The sequence below is a fragment of the Balaenoptera musculus genome, chromosome 5 (assembly GCF_009873245.2).
Source record: "Balaenoptera musculus isolate JJ_BM4_2016_0621 chromosome 5, mBalMus1.pri.v3, whole genome shotgun sequence".
Taxonomy (NCBI): Eukaryota; Metazoa; Chordata; class Mammalia; order Artiodactyla; family Balaenopteridae; genus Balaenoptera; species Balaenoptera musculus.
In genome coordinates, this window is record NC_045789.1 from 28,612,045 (window position 1) to 28,626,941 (window position 14,897).

General features: G+C 37.5%; 1 protein-coding gene across 1 annotated transcript in view; it reads right to left on the reverse strand.

Moving 5' to 3' along the window:
• TTC29 (tetratricopeptide repeat domain 29) overlaps window positions 1-14,897 on the reverse strand; it is a 264,305-nt gene that overhangs the window by 146,305 nt on the left and 103,103 nt on the right. The window lies entirely within an intron of this gene.

The window sequence follows — 14,897 nt, forward strand, 5'->3', positions numbered from 1 at the left end:
CCCTCTTCCTCCTTCATTGTTACTTGAACCAACCTATTACACACATGAAGACACAGGAAATCTCCAAAGACCTCTATGGAAATCCTTTTTGCTCATTTTCTAAGAAGAAATTAGTGAAAGTCATTTGATGGCGTTGAGAGGGAGAGTCAGCGTGAGGGAGGATGTACATCCATGCTGTGGGTTCGGCCTGAATTAGGCATCTTAGAAAGTTTGTGTATGAAAGGCGGTGTTGATATTCAGCTTTACTTTCTTAAAGTTAATATTTGGGAAATAACTTCAGTGAGGCCACGTGATACCTCCTAATTTGTGTGTGTATGTGTCTCTGTGTGTGTGTGTGTGGTTTACAAGTGACTGCTTGACATAATACTGGTACTAAAACTTACTGATACATATTGACCCAGTATTTTAATTCCTGCTAAACCTGCAAAGTTCGTCATTTTGATTCTTCTTTTTTAGTCTCTTAATAAGCCTTGTATAAACCTGAGACTATTCTTTTCACTCTGTTGTGCAAAACTGATTCACCTAGATTAAGTCTCATATGACTTGACATTGAGCTTTCTGCGTTAAGGGGAAGAACCTCTGAATTTTGTGAATTTGTAAGAGACCTTATTAAATCCAAATATCAAAATATTTAGGAAGAGGCTGTCAAGTGTCTCTTTTGGTTCATATATGTTTTATATGGCATTCTAGAAAGTTAAAGATTGAATATTATATATTTTGTGTCAAAAATAGTTCGTTTTTTGGTAAATATTGTTACTGTGTGCCAATGTTGTGTTAGACCCTAGGAAATCTTAGAGAAGAGAGTATGCTTGCAAACCTTCAAGGCATTTATAGTCTAGTGGTACAGAGGTTTGCACTGATGCAGCTGTGTGAATTAGCTGAAAACAGATTTCTCCAGGGCTTCAGCTGTGCTTATCCTGCACCACTCTCCCACACCCCTGGCCACCATGAACCTGGAAGCAGTACAGTAGCATCCGGAAGTACCCAACATTATATTAGGGCTGTGACTCCTTGGACCGTGGTTAGGAGGGTAGTTTCCATGAGGAAGCTTCTATAGACTCAAGGAGCAAATACCAGCTCAGCCTGGGCTTCTGGTTTTGGCCTTGGACTTGATTCTATAGAAGCCTCCTCATGGAACCCGATGGGGTTTCCTGAAATGAACACCCACCTTAGAGTAAGAAGACTTGGATTCAAGACCTAATTCTACCACACCCAACACACCTGGCCCAAGAAATCTCCCTGAGAAGCTTTCCTCGAAGCAAAAAAGAAAACCTCCCTCTGAGAGTTGTTGTGAGGCTGCCGTGAGATGATACAGAGTGCTATTTGAACCTGGGATGAGAAGTTTCTGGGACTCTGTTAACCAGCCTTCAGTGACGAGCTCCTGGAGAGTTCCCTCCTCAGAGTAAAGGCAACACATTTTATTTGTGACTTGAGAGAGTGCCTCTCTCAGCTTAAATGTTTTACCTAAAAACAGGAAATATATAGGCAGTGGGAAGAACATAGTTCATTACTGGCCCAATAGGGAAATAATCAATTACAGTGGACCCCCCCATATCCACGGGGGCTACATTCCCAGACCCCCAGTGGATGCCTGAAACCTTGGACAGTACCGAACCCTATATATACTATGTTTTCTCCTGTACATACATACCTATAATAAAGTTTAATTTATAAATTAGGCACAGTAAGAGGTTAACAACTATAACTTATAATAACATAGAACAATCATAACAATATACTGTAATAAAAGTTATGTAAATGTGGTCACTCTCAAAATATCTTACAAATTTAATGTATTTTGCATCTTAACTAAACACTTATCATACACTGTGGCTATAACTTGCTGTTTGAGGTGTGACTGCAAAACTAGCATGAATTTCTTTTTCCTTCTTCACAGTTTCACAGATAGAAGATTCGTTCTTACTCTAGATTTTAGCAAACTCAGCATACAATTTTTTTTCTTTCCTTCCTAAGTTGAGAACTTTCACCTTTTTACTTAAAGGAAGCACTTTGGGCTCTTCTTTGGCATATCCAAATTGCCAGCATCACTCCCCTTGTACTTTTGGACTGTTATTAAGTAAAATAAGGGTTATCTGAACACAAGCACTATGATATCTCAACAATAACCCAATAACCTTGATGGCTACTAAGTGACTAATGGCCGGGATATGCTGGACAAGGGGATGTTTCACATCCGGGATGGATCAGGATGGAAGCCACAAGATTTCATCATGCTACTTAGAACACTGCACAATTTAAAACCTATGAATTGTTTATTTCTGGAAATTTCCATTTAATATTTTCAGATCTCGGTTGACCGTGGGTAACTGAAACTTCGGAAAGTGAAAACACAGGTAAGGGGGGACTACTGTTCATGAAGTCAGTACTGAGAACCTTGAAAGTGCTATAGGGGAGCTTGTCTAAATCAAAGACAGGGCCTCTGCTCCTCAGGAATGTGAGCTCTGACTGGAGAGAGCCGACTCAGGTAAAATCATAAGGGGAACACAAGACAAAACTCAGCAGATTGGTGAATTGTGTAGTCCAACCTAAGGGAAGTAGGAAGGATAGTGTTAAAATAAAAAGGAAAAAAAAATATAAAAGTAAGTGGAAAAATAACATGAGATTACAAATTGTGTAGAATATAACTGTTGGTGGGAATGTAAATTGATTCTTTTTTGTAAATCCAAAAAAGAGGGGATATATGTATACATATAGCTGATTCACTTTGCTGTACAGCAGAAACTAACACTACATTGTAAAGCAATTGTCCCCCAGTAAAAAACAAAAAACTAAAAATAGAGTTGTCATATGATCCAGCAATTCCACTCCTGGGCAAATAACCAGAAAAGAAAAAAAACTCTAATTCAAAAACATACATGCACCCCAATGTGCATAGCAGCACTATTTACAATAGCCAAGATATGGAAGCAACCTAAATGTCCATCAACAGATGAGTGGATAAAGAAGTTGTGGTACACATATACAATGGAATATTACTCAGCCATAAAAAAGAATGAAATAATGCCATTTGTAGCAACATGGGTGGACCTAGAGATTATCAAACTAAGTGAAATAAGTCAGACAAAGACAAATATTATGTGATATCACTTATATGTGAAATCTAAAAAAATAATACAAAAGAATCTATATACAAAATAGAACAGACTCACAGAGATAGAAAACAAACTTATAGTTACCAAAGAGGAAAGGGAGGGATAAATTAAGAGTATGGGATTAACAGATACACACTACTATATATAAAATAGATAGGTGTAATAACCTATAATAGAAAATAATCTGAAAATATATATGTATAACTGAATCACTTTGCTATACACCTGAAACTAACAAAATATTGTAAGTCAACTATACTTCAATTTAAAAAAGCATGAATATTAAATATCTCAAAAAACCCAAATTGTGTAGAAAATAAAGATGTTTTATATCGACCTTATGGTAAATTATGTTACCTGCTTTTTAATTAAGGTATAATTTACAAATTAATAAATATTGATCAACTTGAATCATCAGACAAATAGGAATCTTCTTTACAAAGAATACTTCAAGTGAGAAAATACAGTGTGGAAATCTGAGGGATCCACTGTACTTGACTGAATACCCCTGTGGCATGCAATATGTTGGAAACAAATCCAGGGTGTGGAAGGTTAAATTCTGTCATTGCAAATCAGAGATAAGAGGAGAGAAAAAAAGAATCTCAGGCAAAATATTTTGATGAGTTCAAAATTCATTATATATCCTTAAATTTTATGGACAATGAACTTAATCAAACTTTGTCAAAAGACCAAGGAAAACACTGATTAAGCATGCTACTATGTCAATTTCAATGAGCATGATTACAAGATTACCAAAGTTGGAAAAGTCAGTTCATGTACCTAATAAAAATTGAGTGCTTTGTGGCCACTCAATCACATTGCTCCAATAATTTCCCTGAATAATAGAGATGAAGTTTTGAAAGCTATTTTACTAGAAGTTTTAAAGGCAATGGACTTTATCTTCCCACTGGAATAAAACCGACTAACTTGAAAAGATATTTTCAAATAAAATCCAGGTTCTTAAAATGAGATAATTTCTATTGGTTACCTAAAAGCGAAACCAGTAGAATACTTAACATAAAAAATGAGAGTGTGCAAAAGAATAATGCTGGCAATATGCTACAAGTTCTTTGAAGAATTGTTTGCTGTAAAATCAAATTTTAAGGATCATTAATTCATTTTGCTGCAATAGCCTTCAAGGGAACATTGCATTTAAGTCAAGATTGTCATTGGTCAAGTAAGTGAGTGGTGCATATATATATATTTATATATATATGGTGTGTTTCCATAGATAGATATACATGAATATTAGACTATGTCTACATCTATATCTATATCTAGAGAGATTGAGAAAGAGAATAGAAAAGTAGCCTGGTCCCCCTGGAAGATTATAAGAATAAATTCTGTGCCTGAGCACCTTTAAGGCAGGAAGCATAAGAACGCATTACTATGTCTAATAACATCAGACACCCAGTTGTTTTCTTTCTTCTACATCTTTAGGATTTCCAATGATCAGGGCACCTTGGAACAAAAGAAAATGAACGATCTGATATTGATGCCCCTTCTTGTCTTCCAATATTTTCCCATTCCTTACCCTGCCGCAGTTCCTCTCTTATAGTCCCTTTATTTTAGACATTAAAACAGAAGAAATACCAGAAATCATGGCCCTCATATTTGCTTTCAAAACTGAAACTTACTTTAAGCCACTATGATGATGATCACTCCTGGCTTAATTTTCCCAAATTAGATGGAATTCTCTCCCCACCTCTCTGCCCAGCCAGCCATTATAAGAAAACACTGTCCCCTTCATTTGTTTTAAACCTTTTTTAATTTTAAGATAATTGTAGATTCACATGCAATTGTAAGAAACAATACAGAGCATGCTCATATATCCTTCAGCTAGCTTTTCCCAGTGGTTAAATCTTGCACAGCTATAGTATATCACAACCAGGGAATTCACAATCCACCCACCTTATTTCACCAGTTTTACACACACTCATGTCTGTGTGTGTGTGTGTGTGCACCCATGCATGCACATGTGGCATGTTAATTTTATGCCATTTCATCACATGTATATATTCACGTAACCACCACCACAGTCAAGATACAGAAAAGTTCTGTCACTACAATGATCTCTCATACTACCCTTTCTCAATTCATTTTTAATATGTTTGCTGCTTAGAAGAGAGAGAGAGATGGAAAAAAATTTTTTTCCCCTTTTCCTTAGGTTAAAGAAAGGTCTGCCTTGGGAAAAATTCTGAAATAACTTGGCATCTGACCTCTTCCCTTTTGGTACACCTCCCCTACCTTGTGTGTTTGTATCTCCCCAGGGAAATTTCCTCAGCTAAGTGACGGAAGAATAGTAGTTGATTAAACAAATTTATATTTTGGTATGAATGACTCAAGAATCATTAATCCTCCCAGAAGAAGTTGTTGTTTTAAAAAGAGGATGCTTTTTAGGTCCCAATTATTTCTTCTGGGAGGAGTGTTTTGCAGTCTAACAAAGGGAAATGAAACAATTCAGATAGTGTCTGGCAGGATAATTTGGGGCAAAGGTTATTAAAAAAAAGGCCAGCCTTGTCTTGAAATTCCACCTTATGATATGATCCCTTAAGCAGGTACTGATTTTTATAACCTCCTTTGGGGTCTACTTCTGCGCCTTCAGGTTTTCTAGACACTCCACATGCTTTTCCACAATGTTCCTTATCACAGTGGTGTGGAAGAGATGAAAACAGGGAGGAGGGAAATGTGAAGCAGCAGATGTGAAAATCAGGCATGTGTAAGTCACCGTTACCTGAAATGATAACTACATGCTGTTTTTATTCCCTCTTGTTACCACTTTTTTCATAATGCTTAGCCTTTGGAACCAACGTATTATGCAAAGAACTCTTCCAGTACATTCCATTCCATCATTAGATGTGACTGCAGGATAAAATTACCTGTGTGTGTGTGTGTGTGTGTGTGTGTGTATATATATATATATATATATATATATATATACACACACACACATAATTTTTATGGCTGCGCAGTATTCCATTGTATATATACCACATCTTCATTACCCACTCATCTGTCAATGGACATTTAGTTTGCTTCCATGTCTTGGCTATTGTAAATAGTGCTGCTATGAACATTGGGGTACATGTATCTTTTTGAATTAGAGTTTTCATCTTTTCCAGATAGAGATATATCCCTACTCTTAAAGGCCTTACTATCTAAGGCAGTAAGACATACAGACGTAGAAACTATATAGTGCTGTAAGCCTGCATAAAGAGCTAAAAATTTTTTTAACTCATTAAACAAATACTGAGTGTTTTCTATGGGCCAAGCTTTGTTCTAGGTGCTAATTATATAGCAGCGAATCCCTGGCCCCCATGCAGTCTACGCTATATTTAGGTGATGGGGAGATAATTTGTAATTAAATAAATAAGTGAATAAATCTCAAATAGTAATAAGAGCAATGAAGAAAATACAACGAGGAAAGGCTTCCTATAGAAAGGGAAACAATCTGCATTTTAAAGGAATGATAGAATTGGGTCCGTACTGAGAGGAGCTTAAGCCAAGGACTGGAGATGGGAATGGGTGATACAATGAGGAAAAAAAGCTTTCCCAGGTACATAGAAGCAACAATAACCAATAGAAAAGTTTGCTTTAAGGTTCCTGTATAGAATGTTTTTTCTAGTAACATCCACTAACTAATCACAGTTTTAACTGATGGTATGAAGTGACAAACTTTCAAGCTGCAATTTATCTTTCTGATGACAAAGAAAGAATTTGACTATTGTTTTGAAGGTAAGGCAGGTCCTTCACTTTCATCCTTTATTCTACATGTACATAAAAGCAGTCTTTTGCAGGACATTTTTATTCATAGTTTTTGTCTTTTCTGCTTTCCAGGCAGCTCAACGTGTTTGGTGAAAAATGCCACATGTAAGATGGTGCATTTGGCTGCCTTGTTTCCCATCATTCCAAGTTTTCCAAATTTTATGCAGAGTTATTCCCATGCCTAGGAAAAGGAGAGGAAATACTTTTATTTCTCCTTCAGGCATAGCACAGAGTATGAACAACTCAAACTAATACAGATCAGTGACATGAAGTTTAAATGGGTTTCTGTGCTCTGGCTGGTGACCCGAACTGCCATTGTTTCTGTAGGAAAATAACCCATGGAAAATATCATATAAAATAAGTTACAGCATCTAGCCTATTTGAGATGGAAATTTTGTAGTTTTTGAAAAATTTCAATAAACTCCAATTCTACTTTTATTTCATATTTTTGGTATTTTTTCTATATAAATTCCTTTCTCCACTTACTACCCTCCCCCCACTGCTCTCTTCCTTAGTTAATTTAATACTTGAAATCAGTAGGGACCCCTACTCTGAGGGCATAGACCAAGCTTTGGAAGGGCCTTATGGGAAAATTAATCAAATCTCCCTCTGGGTGTTCAAAGTTTCTCCAAATATCATAGGCTTTTGAGTCAGGCAGGTTCACTACCGAGCTGAGTGACATATGTCAAGTGATTTAATGTCTGTGAGTTTATTTCCTCGGGCATAAAATGAAAATGAATAAAGTCTACCTTGAAATGATGTTATAAGGTTCCACTAAGATGAGGTATTTAAAAGTACTTACCAAGGATTTGAATGAAGCAGCTGCTTAGTTTTCCCAAGTGCTTATCTAACCTAATGGTTCTCAGATGGGGGCGATTTTGCCTCCTGGGGATACTTGGGAATGTCTGGAGACATTTTAGGCTGTCATCATTGAGAGAAGCCAGGGATACTGCCCAATAGCCTACAATTCACACAATATCCCCCCATAGAAAAGAATGATCCAGCTCCAAATGTGAATAGTGTTGCTGTTGAGAAATCCTCATGTAGCCTTTTCTTGAACAATTTTCCTGATGGGAAACTATCCTCTTGTGAGACTACTCAATCATTGGAGAGTTATGTGAAAAATCTATTGGTGAAGTGGAAGCAAAATCTGTAACTCTGCCTGCTAGCCAAGGTTGTGTTTTGTGGGATAGGATGAGTGCATCCTTCTTCCATGTGACGGCTCTTCCAATACTGAAAAGATAGCTGTTTTTCCTCCTCAAAGATTCCAAACTTATAGAGGCATCCAGGATGCTCTGAAACATGTGAGGATGAAACCCCAGCAGCTGCACTACATTTGAACGTTTTATTTCTAATTTTGTCTACAAGTCTAAGAGTTCTAGAAGAGTTTAAATAAAGCCACCTGGACCAAAATACACCTATAAAACCATAAGGGGCATCCATCGGACTTATCTGTAAATAAGAAGTTATGAGTCCATTGCCTAGGGTGCGTTTTTTTATCTCTTTCTTCCTTGCCCACCATAAAAAGGCAGCAGAGCTAACACTTTGTTATACAGTCCCTACACAAACCCCAAATTGTGCCATTTCATAAAAAAGGTTCAGCACTGAGCTCAATACAGTGCATTACTTTGAGGAGGAAAAGGCAATGATACAGATTTATTCTTGTGCAATAAGAAATATAGAAATAAAAAAATCAAGTTTGCCATCTTGAGCTTGAAATCATTGTCAAATCTTATCGGAAATACACTTATTCTGATTTCTGGCAATCTAACCCCCTTTAGCCATTTCACAGTTGGTGAGCAGAAAGGATGTTTCTGCCTCATTTACAGCATCTGAACATGATTCAGACAATCAACTGCAACATTAGTCAAAGAAATCAGTGGCTAATGATTTCTGACAAGCCCTGCAGTAACAGGCTGAGGACCAGACTGGGCAGCAACAGCATTCAGAGCATTTTACTAGAGCCAGGAATAGGCAATGGGAGAAGATGATAAAAACAGGGGTAAACAGAACTGGTTTCCCATCACTTAAAGGCTCTTATACACTTTCTGCGAAGGCATAGCATCTGACATGCGATAAATACAGTAATCTTTTGCTACTAATATGTTATATTGAATGAACACTGAGGACAGTGAAATGTGCAGCTCTGCAAACAATAACACATGAAAGTAGTTGTATATTTTGCATTCTGCTGAAACTATATCCTTAAGTTAGGAGTAGTCTTGCCTTGCTATTTACATTGATCATTTGGACAGTGTACTCTTTCTCCCTGTAATGCATTACTCATCATTTGGACTGTTTACATCACCTGACACATAAAGTGAGGCCTGAATAGTCCAGTGCAGAAAGACCTGAGTGTTAAAAGATATGAGCTCTCACTTCTCTTTTGCCATGAGCTCAGGGTGTGACCTTGGACAGGTCACTTGGTTAACTTGAGCTTCAGTTTCGAAGTCTGAAAGATAAAGGGGCAGGACCAAATGATCTAGAATTCTCCCTTCCAAAAATATGACTTTGATTTTAGACTCTACATGACTATATTTACTAATTGAAGATATGCCCTAATTATTTTCAATCGTTTATCTTTGGCTTTAAAATCCCTGATGAATTTATTTTATGTTTGAAAATACTTTTTAAAACACGAGAAACAAAATGATGAGTCATTTCATTCATTTGAAATTTTATTTTCAGCCTTCTCCCTCATTTGAAAAAGCTTGCATATTCTTAATGAACTGCTTTAAAAAAATGTCCCTACCATGGAATAGGTGATAACAAGGAGAGCTAAATCTACAAAGCTTTTGGTTCATATTAAATAGCAATTGTTACAAATGCAATGATCAGTGCTCTTCAAAAATAGCAATTTTTTTACAGCCTGAAATATTTAAAAATTTGGTGAAAATTCAAGGTTATCCTTAAATTCATAAATTGAATTAGAATTGCTAGTTAATCTCTCACACAGTAGGAGTTTACATTGTATTTTCAAAAGCTATAAGGATAGAAATATATCTCAAAAATTTCCAAGAATTTTCTTTCAGCAAAAACTCTCTACACATTCAATATACAGATGACTCTCAAACCCCAAAACAATGAAATAGAATTCCACTTACAGTTAAAAACAAAGTTTCCTCAGTAGTATATTGGCACATATTGCTTAATACTGCCATTTTCTAAATTGGTCATTATACTTGTATACTATGTTAACAAGGGACATATTCATGAAGAATTTCTATTCTAATTCTCAACTACTTTCTATACTTTGAATCAGAAAGAATGCAAACATTTATCCTGTGCAGTCCAATCATGGTGTGAGTTATATTTACAGGTCCTTGAAAAGAAAATTTTCCTGCCCTTAATCTCCTGCAAGGGAAATCCATAGGAGGTTTTGCTTTATATTTTGTTAGAAGGCCCTTGCCCAAAGGCAGTCCAGTAATCTGTGCGGTGGTCTGACATGAAAATATTCCATGGAAGAGTAGAGTGATTAGTTAGTTCAATCACGTTCTCTTAGGAAATCCAGACCCGTTGAGCAGTTGGTAATGGCAAAAGTGAGAAGGTGCTCAAAGACCACCCAGAGCGTGATCAAGTCCCGTCAACAGAGTGGGTCAGACTGATGGCTACTGCTGAGGAGATAATAGGGAAACTCAGCCCCTCTTCTCCCAGGGCTCCTCCAGTTCCCAGGAGTCTTTCAGCTTATGAAGCCCAACTGTCTGCTCACCCTGGGTACTCATGGGCCATGATCTCCCTCATGGCCACAGGAATCTTTGCAATCAATCCCCTTGCCTGAGGTAATCTGAATGAATCTCTTTCTTGCACCCAAAGAAAAAAACAGAGAAGTTTTAGCTCTAGAGAACCGTTTTTTTCTGCCTTGAATCCCAAGTTTCATCCTTGATACAAAAAGGAAGATTTAGGATATAGAAATCTTTTTTTTTTTTTTTTTTTCACAAAAACCTAACTTGGTAGATATTGCCTTGCTCTGAACCAAAAAAAAAATAAGTAAATAAAGCCCCTAAAATCAAACCAAAAAAACCCATTTGAACTTGAAATTCCAAATTGAACATTGACTTTATTCTCTATTGTACCCACTGATGCAATGCAAGCAATTGATTCTCTGGATTGAGAGTTATGAGGCAACAAAACTTGGGGGACAGTTTTTAAAAATTAGTTTAGCGTCTTAAAAAATATGATTTCAATTACACTTCTTATTCAAAAATCCTCAGTACTTGCCAAGAAAAAGAAAAAATAGGGCCTTCTAACAAAATATAAATATTTTTTCAAGGGAGAAATAAAAGGGTTCTCTAGAGCTAAAGTGGCAAGGAAGTAACTTCAAGCCTTTTCCCCTTCCATGTTTGTCAGTGAAAGGCAATACGGGTGGATTCCTTCTAAGGCAAGAGACACAGGTTATATAAAATGATTAGAGATTTCATTGTCAGAAAAGATTTGGGGGAAAAAGGTTTGCATATTTTTTTAAACTAAGAAAGTCTCCAATTCCACTTGATTATGTTTATGGGAGGATGAAAAGTGAGTGTGACAAGTGATTCTATTACACCTATGATAACATTATCAGTGATTTCAGTTCTCTGTTACTTATGGAGACTAAAGATGGTGATGGCAAACGGAATCAAATGAAGTGCCAATCAAATCTAATTTGACCAAACATGTATTGTCACTTTGTCCATGCAGAAATGGCAACAATTATGGCTTGCTGGAATGGGCAGGACTCTGGGAACCTCCCCCTAGCCACATAGACCTCCCACTGTCAGGAATAAACTCAGTTCTCTCCACTTCCACGGCCCTCTGCCTGCATTGCTCTTTCTTATTTCACGCCCGGCTCCTCCGGTGCCTGTCCCGCACTCCCCAGGCCTCCACCACACCGACGACTTCTCTGTGCTGTTCCACCGCTTAGCAAAACACCGTATGTATCTGCTTAATAATATTTATCTCTCTCCAATTAGATCGTAGCTGCCACGAGATCAGGAACCATATGTGTTTTGCTCTCCATTGCACCCCTAGCTCCTAGTCTTACGTTAACATAGAATATTGTTGAATGAATATGGTAGAGCTTTTGGAAGGTGCTGGTGGTAAAGTACCAGCAGAAGCATTAATGTGTATATAATGAACTGTTGTATTACATAATATACTATTATATATAACTATTTACTTGGCCTTAAGGAAATTAAGCTCATAAATCAAGTATTATATAATATTAATATATTACATAGAATGTATGTTAGAGCTTATTATATATTAATTATATTATATAATGTTTTGCATTATATCTCAATAAAGGAAAAAATATGGCACTTTAAGACTATGGTAAATGGAAAGTATGTGAACATTTTCAGTTAACAGCCATCCTAGAGAGTTCAAGTATCAGCAAACAAGCCAGATGCCTAAAGGAAGACATAAATGACACTTTTGGGGGCAGGGGCTGTGCCACGTGGCTTGCGGGATCTTAGTTCCGGGGCCACGGCAGGGAAAGTGTGGAGTCCTAACCACTGGACCGCCAGGAAGTCCCTAAATGACATTTTAAGATGACATAAGAACCCCCTTATCTAAATGGGTGCCTGTTTCATCCAGTCACATTCTCAAATAAATAGCTTTCCCCGATTATGAGCCCGTGTGGCATTACGCTCAGTGAGTACAGGCAGATCAGAGGTTGAAATTATGTTAGATTCGTCATGGCATCTTGAGGTGTAATTCTTCCTGTCTGTGGAAGAAATATAAAAGAGTTTTTTCCTCTCTTTTAATCTAGAATGGTGAGCGACTACAGTTTCTACCTTGACAAGCAACAAGTTAAGACGGAGAGGTGAACAGTGAAAAGCCACTAGCTCGGTGACACACCAAGCCCCTCAGCTTCTCCTGAAACAGCCACTTAGCAATCTCCTCCCATTGGACCATTTTGCACAGAACGGTTTCGGGTTCCACAGGGAAGGATCAAGGAGGGTTCTATACTAGCGAGTGACGATCTAGAAGGTTTTAATAAACACTAATCCTGTGAAAATTTCTATATTTCTGCATGAACCAATTACCACTAGGAGATTTGTCTTTCCCCTGGCGGTAAAGCCATCATCTATTCATAATCCCTCTTACTAGATTTCTTCCTCATTTAAGGCAGGATTCAATAAAATTTCATTTTGTTTCCCCTTTCTCAGAAATCCATAAAAGCCTTGAAAAACATTTTGAGCATATTGTGTCTGTACAATTTGATATCCTTTCCACCACAGGCCATTATTCTGGTAAACTCGGTAAACCCTAATTTAGGTCCACGATGTAATGCTTTCCTAACTGGCTGCGCGAAAATGTTTCTTTAAAATAAAACAGGGTAGGAAAGTCTTCGTCTGAAGGCTTGCGCACAGAGGAAGCTTCATCTATTACCCTTTCACCACGATAGACGAGACAAGAAAACAATTTATGAGTCATTTCCATTCTGACAGATGTGACAATGACGGGAAATGCGAAGCCTGCCAAGAGCTTTTATCAAGTAGGTTATAACGACGAGTAATAAGTGTAAATAATAAATCGCTGGGATCTTAGGGGAAATGCTGGCAATATGAAACGGTTTGGGGTACTTCGGATGGGGCTCTGCTTCTCTTGGAATTCCCTGCCTTCCCAGTAGAGTTTTGGCCTGACAATAAACAACAGTTTAGTACTTTATCTAATCCTAGCCAGGAGGTGAGTTCAACAGCAAGCTTTTGCAGATGTTCACATCCAATAATCTATCCATAATTGATGAAACAGGGAGGTCAGATGTAATGGCTGCTACTATTCCAGCAACAAATAAATGGTTATTGACAAAACAAGCCAGCGTGGCACAGAGCGCGGAGCAGTGACAGGCGGGCGACAGGGCTGAGCAGAGGCAGGGAGGACGCCAGGATTCCTCAGCAAGCCGAGAGGCAGGAGGGCCACACTGACACACAAGCAGATGGAGGGGACTTGAAAAGGAAAAGGGAGGTTGCTGAAGTACAAAAAAAAATAACGGGAGACATTTGGAGCAGAGAAGAAAAGGATGGTGGCCCAGGGTAAGGCTGGGGACCCAGGTAAGTACAAATGCGTGCGGTTCAGAAATACCTTTGAATGCGTGCACCGTGATGCAGCCGTCTGATAGCTGCTTTCATCACCGGCGTGTCTTTGCTCACATCGCTGGCTGTCACACTGTGCTGCCCAGGTGACTCTACCACCAAAGTGTATGCATGGGACGCTTTGGTGTCCAAACCTCCCACTGAGGGATATTCATCGACATTCCATTTAACACTGCAGATACCGGTTTTTCTTCCTTATATATTAAAAAAAAATGCTAGGAAAATCATGTGGGCAATTTAAACCATATTTTTAGATAAGCCAAAGATGCATAATTTTGTGGCTGGAAAGTTTCTCAAGACTGAGACTAACCCTGAAATACGCGCTGCTTAAAATCAAATTTACCGCAAAGGAATGGGAGTGGAAGGCAAAGTTTTCTTTAATAATGAAAAACAAACATGGCACTCTAGCCACCTCAACCTAGGCAAAGAGTATAAGAAATGCATTAATCGAGTATACTTTTATTGACTGAATAAAATTCAAGATAGTTAAACATAAACAGCTGAAATCCTACATTTCTATTCCAGTGCTAAAAAACAATGTTCTTTTTACACAGTTTACTATGTAATATTATAGGATGAAGAATGGTAGAGTGAAATGGTAGTTATTATTGCTATAGGTAGTCGTAAAGAGGCTTGGGACAGAGATGTTTGAAATATTAATATTCTGAAAATCACTTAAATCAATTGAACACTCTTCAGTGGTTTATTTAGAAGTGTGATTTATTTTATACTTTGCAACCAATGCCTTTGATCAGCTCTGAAATAACACATGAGCTGAAAATAAAATGGTAAAACAAATTGCTGCTTACATTCTATAGTAAGCTTTAGGCTTTATAGGCTAAACTAGAAAATTTCCATTATATTTGGCATTTTCAAATTATTTATCAATACTTAGAAACGGAGAATTATAGAGCCGAAAAGATCATTTCTGCAATAACGTGCTAGT